Genomic DNA, 10,220 nt, shown 5'->3' with positions numbered 1-10,220 from the left:
TGTTTGAGGAAGTGTGTCACTGTGGAGGTGGGCTATGGGGTCTCACATGCTCAAGATACTGCCTAGTCAAAGGATACAGTAAATAAGACAAAAATGACAGTCTACAGAATGGGCAAAGATCTTCACCAACCCCACATTTGACAAAGGACTGGTCTCCAAAATATATAAAAAACTCAAGGAACTAGTATGGTGGTATTTTATTTGTACTGAAATGTGATTTTAATTATATGTTAATAAATAAAGTTGCCCGGGGGTCAGAGCTATTAGAGCCATAGCAAGAGCATGGCGGTGGTAGCGCATGCCTTTAATCTCAGCATTTGGTAGAAGAGCTAGGTAGATCTCTGTGTGTTCAGGGATACAGCCAGCATTGGAGACATATGCCTTTAAGAGCTGGAGGGCTGTAGTTACAGGCAGTGACGAGGCAGTCACGTGTTTGGGTTTACAACCAATGAGAAGGCAGAACAGAAAGACTATTTAAAGACAAACACATAGGAAGTAGGTCTCTTTCGGAAAGGTAGGAGCACTGCAGGAGGAAGGGTAAGATTTTAGCTCTGAGCTCTGACCTCTTGGCTTTCTCTTTTACATTGGTTCTGTGTTTCTTATTTAATAAGACGGTTGGTTACATCTACAAACTAGACATCAAAATACCAAACAATCCAATTAAAAAATGGGCTACAAGCTGGGCGGTGGTGGCGCACACCTTTAATCCCAGCACTCGGGAGGCTGAGCCAGGAGGATCTCTGTGAGTTCGAGGCCAGCCTGGGCTACCAAGTGAGTTCCAGGAAAGGCGCAAAGCTACACAGAGAAACCCTGTCTCGAAAAACCAAAAAAAAAAAAAAAAAAAAAAAAAAAAAATGGGCTACAGATCTAAACATAATTCTCAACAGAAGAATCCCAAATGGCCGAATGACATTTAAGTACTTGCTCAACATCCTTAGTCATCAGGGAAATGCAAATCAAAATGACTCTGAGATACAATCTTAACACCTGTCAGAATTGCTACAATCAAAAACACTGATGACAGCTTATGTTGGAGAGGATGTGGAACAAGGGGAACACTCTTCCACTATTGGTGGGAGTGTGAACATGTTGCAGCCACTTTGGAAATCAGTATGGCAGTTTCTTAGAAAATTGGGAATCAATCTACCTCAAGACCCAATGACACAACTCTTGGGCATATACCCAAGGGATGCTCAAGCATACCACAAGGACACTTGCTCAACTATGTTCACAGCAGCATTATTTGTAATAGCCAGAACATGGAAGCAACCTAGATGCCCCTCAACCAAAGAATGGATAAATAAAATGTGGTACATATACATAATGGAGTACTAAGCTATAAAAAACAATGACATCATGAAATTTGCAGACAAATGGATAGAACTAGAAAAAAATCATCCTGAGTGAGATAATCCAGACTCAGAAAGACAAACATGGTATGTACTCACTCATAAACTGAAACTAGATATAAAGCAAAGGATAATCAGATTACAACCCACAGCTCTAGAGAAGATAGGAAACAAGGAGGACCCTAAGAGGGATGTACAGATTACCTTGGGAAGGGGAAACAGAGGAGATCTCCATGAGTAAACTAGGGATGGGGGGGCAATAGATGAGAGGGGCCGGGGAAGAGAACACGAGAGAATGGGATGGTCCAGATTGGGGAGTGACAGAGTGGGAGAGGAATGAAAGAGATATCTTGATAGAGGGAGACATTATAGGTTAAGGGAGAAGCCTGGTGCTAGGGAAATTCCCAGGAATCCACAAGGATGACCCCAGATTAGACTACTAACACTAGCGGTGAGGGTGCCTGAACTGGTCTACCCTGTTAATCAGATTAGTGAATACCCTAACTGTCATCATAGAGCCTTCATCCAGTAGCTGATGGAAGCAGATGCAGAGATCCACAACCATGCACCAGGCCAAGCTCCGGGGATCCAGTCAAAGAGAGGGAAGAGGGATTCTATGAGCAAGGGGGCAGGGGTCAAGATCATGATGCGGAAACCTAGAGAGACAACTGAACCAAGCTCAAAGGAACTCATGAACTTTAGACCAACAGCTGTGGAACCTGCATGGGATCAGACTAGACCCTCTACATATGGGAGACAGTCATGTAGCTGGGTCTGTTTGAGGGGTCCCTGGCAGTGTGATCAGGAGCTATTCCTGGTTCATGAGCCGGATTTCTGGATCCCATTACCTATGGTAGGACACCTTGCTCACTCCTGATAAAAACAGGGAGGGGCATGGTTCTTTCTCAACTGAATGTACCAGGCTTAGCTGTCCCCCCATGGGAAAACTTACCCCGTTGGAGGAGGGGATGTGGGGGAAGTGGAGGGGGAGCAGAAGAAGGGATAAGAGGAGGATCTGTGGTTGGTATGTAAAATGGATTTAAAAAAAAGATACTGCCTAGTGTCTCAGTTCACTTCCTGTTGCCTTTTCAACAATAAGCCACCACAATTAAATGTTTTCCTTTGTAAGAGTTTTGTGGTTATGTTTCCTCACAGCAATAGAAACCCTAACTAAAATACTCCCAATCTCTCCATCCATGTCAGTTCTCTTAAAGGAAATCCCAGGACATAAGAATACACTTAGAAGCCCTTCTGGCTAATCTGCCTCACTGCTCTGGATTTGTCTTCCATGGTTTGGACAGAGAAGAGGTTTGTGGGACTGGAAGTAAGGGTAAGACACACCTGAACCCACTGCTCATAAAGAATCTATTTGTATTTGAGGAATGACTTGTGTCCATGTGCTTTCTTTTCTGAGAAACTCCTACTAGTCAAGGTTAATGGAGTGTCTTTTATCTACTTCTGTACCCCAGAATTGCAAGGGCAAAGGCAACTCTTGTGTTCTGTGGCCTTAGAAAATAGTGGTTTGTGGGAGATGGCTTAGTCTGTAAAGTCTTGCCAGGCAACCATGAGGACCCGAGTTCTAATCCCTAGCACCTACGGACACCATTTATCAATTAAATAAGAAAATCCCAGTGGGCCAGGCAGTGGTAGCACACGACTTTAATCCTAGCTCTGATCTCTGTGAGTTCGAGGCCAGCCTGGTCTACAGAGCAAGTTCCAGAATAGCCAGGGCTACACACAGAAACCATGTCTCAAACAAAACAAAAAAACAAACAAAAAAGACCCAAGGGAAGCCTTACCCCCATGAGGAATGAATGGGGGTGGGATGGAAGGGAAGTGATGGGGACAGGAAAAGGGGGGAAGAGGGAACAGTGGTTGGTATGTAAAATGAAAAAAAATAAATAAGAGAGAAGAAAGAGAGAGAGAGAGAGAGAGAGAGAGAGAGAGAGAGAGAGAGAGAGAGAGGAAGGAAGGAAGGAAGGAAGGAAGGAAGGAAGGAAGGAAGGAAGGAAGGAAGAAGGAAGGAAGGAAGGAAGGAAGGAAGGAAGGAAGGAAGGAAGGAAAGAAAGAAAGAAAGAAAGAAAGAAAGAAAGAAAGAAAGAAAGAAAGAAAGAAAGAAAGAAAGAAAGAAAGAAAGAAAGAAAGAAAGAAAATTCCAGTGACTTCACCTAAGGCTCACAGTATAGCCTGGGGTCATTTAATTTACCTCCATAGAGGTTGGCTAGTCAGCTAAGTACTTTTACTCCTGTTGGGATAATGATAATTATAGCAGCCACTGGCTGTAAAGCTGCAGTGTCGATGACTAGACCCTGCAGTCAATATGTGATAACCTCAAACAGGAAGCAAGTTGATGTTAGAGCTCAGAATATCTCCACTGTGGCGGTTAGAGTAAGAAAGGCCGGCACAGGCTGATCTATTTGAATGCTTAGTCATAAGGGATTGGCACAACTTGAGAAGGTTTAAGAGGTGTGGCCTTGTTGAAGTAGGTGTGGCCTTACTGAAGGAAGTGAGTCACTGAGGGTGGGCTTTGAGGTTTCAAAAGCCCAACCCAGTCCCAGTGTTCCTCTCTTCCTGCTGTCTATGGATTCAAACGTAGAACTCTCAGCTACTTCTCCAGCACCATGTCTGTCTGCTTTATTTCTTTTCTAAGAGTTGTCATGGTCATGTTGTCTCTTCACAGGAATAGAACACTGAGTAAGACATCCGTGTACTCAAATATTATTTTTCACCCATGTCATAAGGAACAGCATGAGAAATAATGCCAAATTCAGTTAGGACTAGAACATATGCTTCTGCATGCACAGAGAATCAAAGCAAGTGCTGACAGAAAATAGAGTCACCCCCTTCTGCAGGGCCAAAGAAAGTTGTACTAAACATTTGTTCAGTTAAAAGCATTATGGCATCTGGAGCTAGGACTGATAATAAGAAGTACAGCTGCAGTAAGAACTGAGCATTTTAATAAGGAGTTTGATACTTTCATGGCAGGGGGTTTGTACTAATAACTGCAGTAATAGAATTCATTGTACCTAGAATTGATGACACACCACGTATGCGAAGAGAGAAAATGGTTCAATAAATGCTCTGTCGTGGGCTAGGTTTCCCATTAACAATGGACAGACAATTTAGCCCGCACCTGCTCTTACCTCAACTATAGGGAGAAGTCAGAACTGTATATTATTAATCTGAAGGAAAGCTGTACAAGGAGTGCCAATCATTCAAGGTACCAATTAGTCACGGAAGCCGTTGATTATTGTAGACATTTCTATGAAAAGATTATAACAAATCCATGGGCTATAATGAGAACATTGTACATTTAGTTATCATCTAATGGGGCTCCTGATTGACTGGTCTAATTTTGCTCATATTAGATGGCTTTTGGCAGTATCTCCTTTCCCTGCTCACTCCCCAACTAGAGGCTATGAGGTCCATGTATCTTGAGAATAATCATGGGTTTGTGAACATAGGCACTGTGGCTAAGTAAACATTAAACTTTAAGACTAGAGACAGAGGTTTAAGGGATCAAGGAACCATTGGCTAGGGACTGTTTTCTAACTGAATATTTTTTACCTTAATTGCCTCACACCCATGAAAATGAAAGACATTCCTCATTTAGCACTGGAGACATCATTGAACTCACCTCCTGCTTGTTAAATGACTCCGGAGTAATAAAACTTTCAGATGAATACGCACAAAGGGTTGTAAAAAAATATGTGATAGTAACATTGGATATAGTTCGGGCTTCCAAATACAGACAGAAAAATGTTGGCTTTAAAACAACAGGGAAGCCAGGCTCTGTGATTCTAGCAATCAGGAAGCTGAGGCCGGAAGATGACAAGTTCAAGATCAGCCTGAGCTGTATAGCGAGTTCAAGGCCAGCCTGGGCAGCCTGGTGAGAGCCCATTCCATAAAATTAAGGGCTTGGTTGTAGCTCAGTGGTATGGTAGAGTGCTTGTCTAGCATATGCAGGCCTCTGAGTTCATTCCCTAGGACAACAGGACCCCTGCCAAAAGCACAGGGAATGGTTGGGATGGCATCAGAATATCTGCAAGTCTTCTATTCCCCCACCACGTATGCAGTATGGAATGGGAAACAAAAGAGCAGCTTGGATTCCTGCAGCCATATTCTTACCCAAACTGGTTATGAAGATTGTATTTGAGTACACTGAAGCCAAACACCTTCTCGAGTCTTCTGTTTTCTCATCTCTCAAATAAGATGAGAAGTAGTTCACTAGTTGTTCGTAACTTACACAACTGTCTTTGTTTCTTTTCTTGTTTCTGTAATAAACAAAAAACAAACAAACAAACAAACAAACAAAACAACAACAAAAAGCACTCTGACAAAGGCAACTCAAGCCAAAAGATTTTTGTTTTGAAGCTTACAGCTCAGGAAAGAGTCGGTCATGGCAGGAAAGTTAAGGGAGTAAGAGCTTCACGCAGTTGGTCACCTCACATCCTCAATCAGGAAGCTGAGAGGGGTGAATCATGCTTCCGCTCAGCCCCCTTTCTCCACTTACACCGTCCAGAATCTCAGTCAGGGAAAGGTGTCAACCACAGCGAACAGCTTTCCCCACCTCAGTACAATCAGAATAATGCCCCATGAGATGCCCAAGTGACCACCTCCCAGGTGATTCTAGCTTCTGTCCAGGTGACAGTGAACACTTGCCATCATGGGACTCATGTAGGAAATCACAGTCACTCAAACCAATACATTACATTTATTTACTTATCTCTTGCATGTGTGTATGTGAGTGTGAGGGTGCCATGGCATGTCTGTCAGTCAGTAGACAACACAAGGCAATTGGTCTTCCACCGTGTGGGTTCCAGAAGTTGGACTCAGGTCAGAGGTTTGGTAGCAAGTGTCTTTACCCTCTGAACCACTCTCACAGGTCCCTAGCCAATGTATTTACATATGTAGACTTTTCTTACGTCATGTAGTCAGTGAGTGAGGCCTGTGGGTCTATGACTCATCATCAAGCTCTTCCCTGAAGTCTGTGGAGTGAGAAGTCCTGGCGGAACCCCGAGACAGGATGAAGTAACTTTTCCAGGACATGAGAGCTTGCTCTGCCGAGGAATTCCAAGGGATGTGGCAGAGGGGCGTGAAGGGGAAGGGACCTTACAGATAGAAAGAAACATAAGCAGGCAGTGTGGGTTCTGCTGGGACCTTGATCCAAACAAATAAACCTCATGTTAGTAGAGTCACTGGGAAGTAAACAGCGGCTATTTAATGATGTCAAGGAATTGTCTAATATTTTAGACATGGTAGAAGCTTTATGGTTTTACTTTGAAAAAATTCCACATTAGCCAGATGCTAGATCCCTGTAATCCCTGCACGGAGGCAGGTGGATTGCTTCAAGCTCAAGGACAACCTAGGCTACACAGAAAATTCTAGGCCAATCTGGGTCATAAAACAAGACCCCCATCTCTGAGGAAGTACAAAAGTAAACCGATAAGTAGATAAAAACAAGAAGAAAGAGCCATCTTTTAGAAATAATCAACGAAGTATTGTGGGGGAAAGTGCATGATTCACTTCAAAATACTATGTAAAGGGGCAAGCGTGGTATGGTGGTATAAATGAAATCAGATTATCTACAAGTGGATAATTGTTGACGATTACATAGGATTCGTTTTACAGTTCTGTCTAATTTTGTCTGCGTTCGAGGTTTCTCCATAAAACAAGCGCTAGCAGAAGGGGAGGGCCAGGGGAGAAGGAAGAAAAATAAGAAGGGAGGAAGAAGGGGGAGGGGAAGGGGAAGGGAGGAGAAGGAAGGCCATGTGGACAGCCTCCTGAGCGAGACCGGAGAAGCACAGATTCTGATTCTGTCGCTCGACAGTTCTGTGACTCACTGGAAGTTTGTTAATCTCTCCCAGTTGCAAAATGGGCTAATAATAGCCATTTCCCAGACCGTAAAGTTGTTGTGAGCACAGAATGAGTAAGCACATGTCAGCTCTTGCAGTAGCTATTGGCATCTTGTACGTGCAATGGGAGTGGTAGCCATTGTCTGGTGGAGAATTTCAAACGGACCGTTCGAAGAGTGTCTGGAGACGGGGAACGCTAGAGATGATAAAATTAAGGCACAACTAAGGAGGGGAGAGGATGGGGGCACTTGAAAAAGTATTTATTTTTATGTGTATGGGCTTTTGCTTGCATATGTGTCTGTGTGTCACGTGTGTACAGTGCCTGATGAGGCCAGAAGAGGACATGGGATCCCTTGGAACTGGAGTTACAAGTGTCTATGTGCCACCATAAGGGTGCTGGGAATTGAACTTTGGTGCTATCCATGCTTTGACTTGTCAGTAGTTCTCTATCTGGGGGTGAATAGATATTTATTCACAGTTCCCCATGAATAGTCACACACACACACACACACACACACACACACACACACACACACACACACACACACACACGAGCATGCATGCTCAGGCATGTGGAGGCGATGGTAACAACCTCAGGGGGATGTTGGAGCTGTCTGCTCATTTTGAAGCAGGGTCCCTCAGTGGTTTGGAGATTGTTAACGAGACTGACTGGTCAAGGAGCCCAGGGGTCCTCCTGTGTCCACCTCCCCAAGCACTGGGATTCCAAATGTGCAACATTATATCCATTTAAAAAAATGGGTTCTGGGGATTGAACTCATGTCTTTGGGCTTGCACTGTGAAATATCATACCTGTTGGCATACTTTTTGTGAGACACCACACAAAACAGGCTGGAATTAAGATGCAAAGAATAAGGGGACCATGAGGTTTCTCCTGCAGGCCAAGAAAGCTTGGGGACCACAGTGACAAAGGATAGTAAGCCACCCTGTTTGTGGTGTGGGGTACTGATAAAAGACTTTCCCTGCCCCCGATGCCTGTGAGAGTCTGTGACCATGAGTACTGAGTACAAGGGAAGAAATATGGAAGAAATTTTTTTTTAAAAAAGATAAAAAAAATTACTCACCAAGACACAGCAGAACTCTCTCTACCCCTTGTCCCTGGGAGGATGAAACACATCTCCCTCCATACCGGTGGAGAGAAGTCCTTCCTTCCCAGGAGCAAAGGGCTTCTGCTCTGGAGAGAGATGACTGGGACCCCAGAGAGAGGGTCTGGCCTTTACATAGAACCAGCAGCATTCTGCTCGTGGTGAAGAGATGGAAGTCATTGTAACAGCAGTGGCTGCCTCCAGCCTTTGCTGAATGCAAACAGCCCCAGGAGCCGAGCTACAGTATTTTTCCCATAGCAGAATCAGCTTCTATGAGAAAGTCCGTGGAATGTTTGACATATTTCTTTAGCTGTCTTTGGGAAAAAGAAATTGGCTCAGTCTGGAATAGCGCTCAGATTTACTTTGATGAGAAACGGGATCCATTTACCACATCCTGTGCACTGATCCACTTCAGTTATCCTACACAAACTAAAGAAGTATGGAAAGATAATTCGAGGCCAGTTGGTGGTTCTTTAAGCAGGTTTATGGTCTAGAAACTCTTTCGGGTGATTATAGATGAATCCCAGCACTGAGCACATATGGAATTTCATCTCTGGTACCCACCACCCAGCAGCATCACGTAGAGGAAAAGTGTGGCCAACCTGCATAGGAATACAGAGAGAACTGCACGTGTAGGTGTGTTTTACTTACTGAAGAATGGAGGCGGGGGGCTACGTCACATGCTCCTCTCAATTGAAAAACTTTTCTAGTCCACACAATGATGTGTGGCAAAGAATTTTCTACATTCCCTTGTTCTGATGGGGAAGACTGAAAGCTTCACATCCAAAGGCCCAAGTTTTGGGGAGATTCTGTTACTAATCAGGTAGTCCTGGGTTAACTTATTTGTAAAATAAGCTACATTTTTGTTTGTAAGTTATATTCCTTATTTGTGAAATAGGGGCCATAAAAAATGGTAGTAGTCAATGTCAGGTGGTGGCGGTGCATGCCTTTAATCACAGAACTCCAGAAGCAGAGGCAGGTGGATCTCTGAGTTCGAGGCCAGCCTGGTCTACAGAGTGAGTTCCAGGACAGCCAGGGATACACAAAGAGAAACCCTGTCTTGAAAAACCAAACAACAACAACAAATGGTAACTACCAATGGGCTTGTTATCATGGGGGAGTGAAAACTCATCTCAGGATAGGTCGAGTAGTGTAGTGTAGATCACATAAGCTGTTGCTGTTGTTTACAGACTCTCCCCAGGGTGTGGCATTCCATTTCTGCCCAGAAAATTACCCAGAGGACAAAATCACTGTAAACCCAATGAAGAAACATTCCAAGTCTTTCTAGGAATCAGAACCCAGTGTCTTAGGCAGTTTAAAAATACCCTGGGAACAATCTGCTCCCCCCAAGAGGGTGCCCACCGGAAGGCAGAGCTGGTTGGGCCAGGCCCATGAATCAGAGAACTTAAAACAATAACCTGGTTTTGTGTAAATTGAAGGAAATAGAATCATAATGAGTAATTGGTAACTAAAAAAAAATTAGCAGTGACCCCAAATACTCCCCCATTTCCTGAAGTTACAATAATCTACTCATAAGGTCTTACAGGCTTCATTCTTACCTCCTACCTCTGTTCTCGCCAGGCTCCCTTCTAATCTGGCATGCTTTGGACAAAACACAGCTGGTTTCCCATCCCTTTCAGTGGTCTTCCCTAATCCTAGTCAAAATTGAGGGGGCTGGGGATGTAACTCATTTGGTAAAACAGTTGCCTAACAAGTAAGAAGCCCTGGGTTTGATCCTCATCACTGCATAAAAACCTTCCATGGAAGCACTTGCAAGTCTATGATCCCAGCGCTCTCTCGAGCTGCAAGCAGCAGGACCAAAGTCATCCTCAGCTCCATAGCAAGTGTGAGGCTAGCCTGAACTGCATAAGACTCTGTATGCAAAACCAAACAGGGGCTGGAGTGATGGCTCA

This window comes from Peromyscus maniculatus, chromosome 21 (assembly GCF_049852395.1).
Source record: "Peromyscus maniculatus bairdii isolate BWxNUB_F1_BW_parent chromosome 21, HU_Pman_BW_mat_3.1, whole genome shotgun sequence".
NCBI lineage: Eukaryota > Metazoa > Chordata > Mammalia > Rodentia > Cricetidae > Peromyscus > Peromyscus maniculatus.
This window is presented reverse-complemented; position numbering follows the sequence as displayed.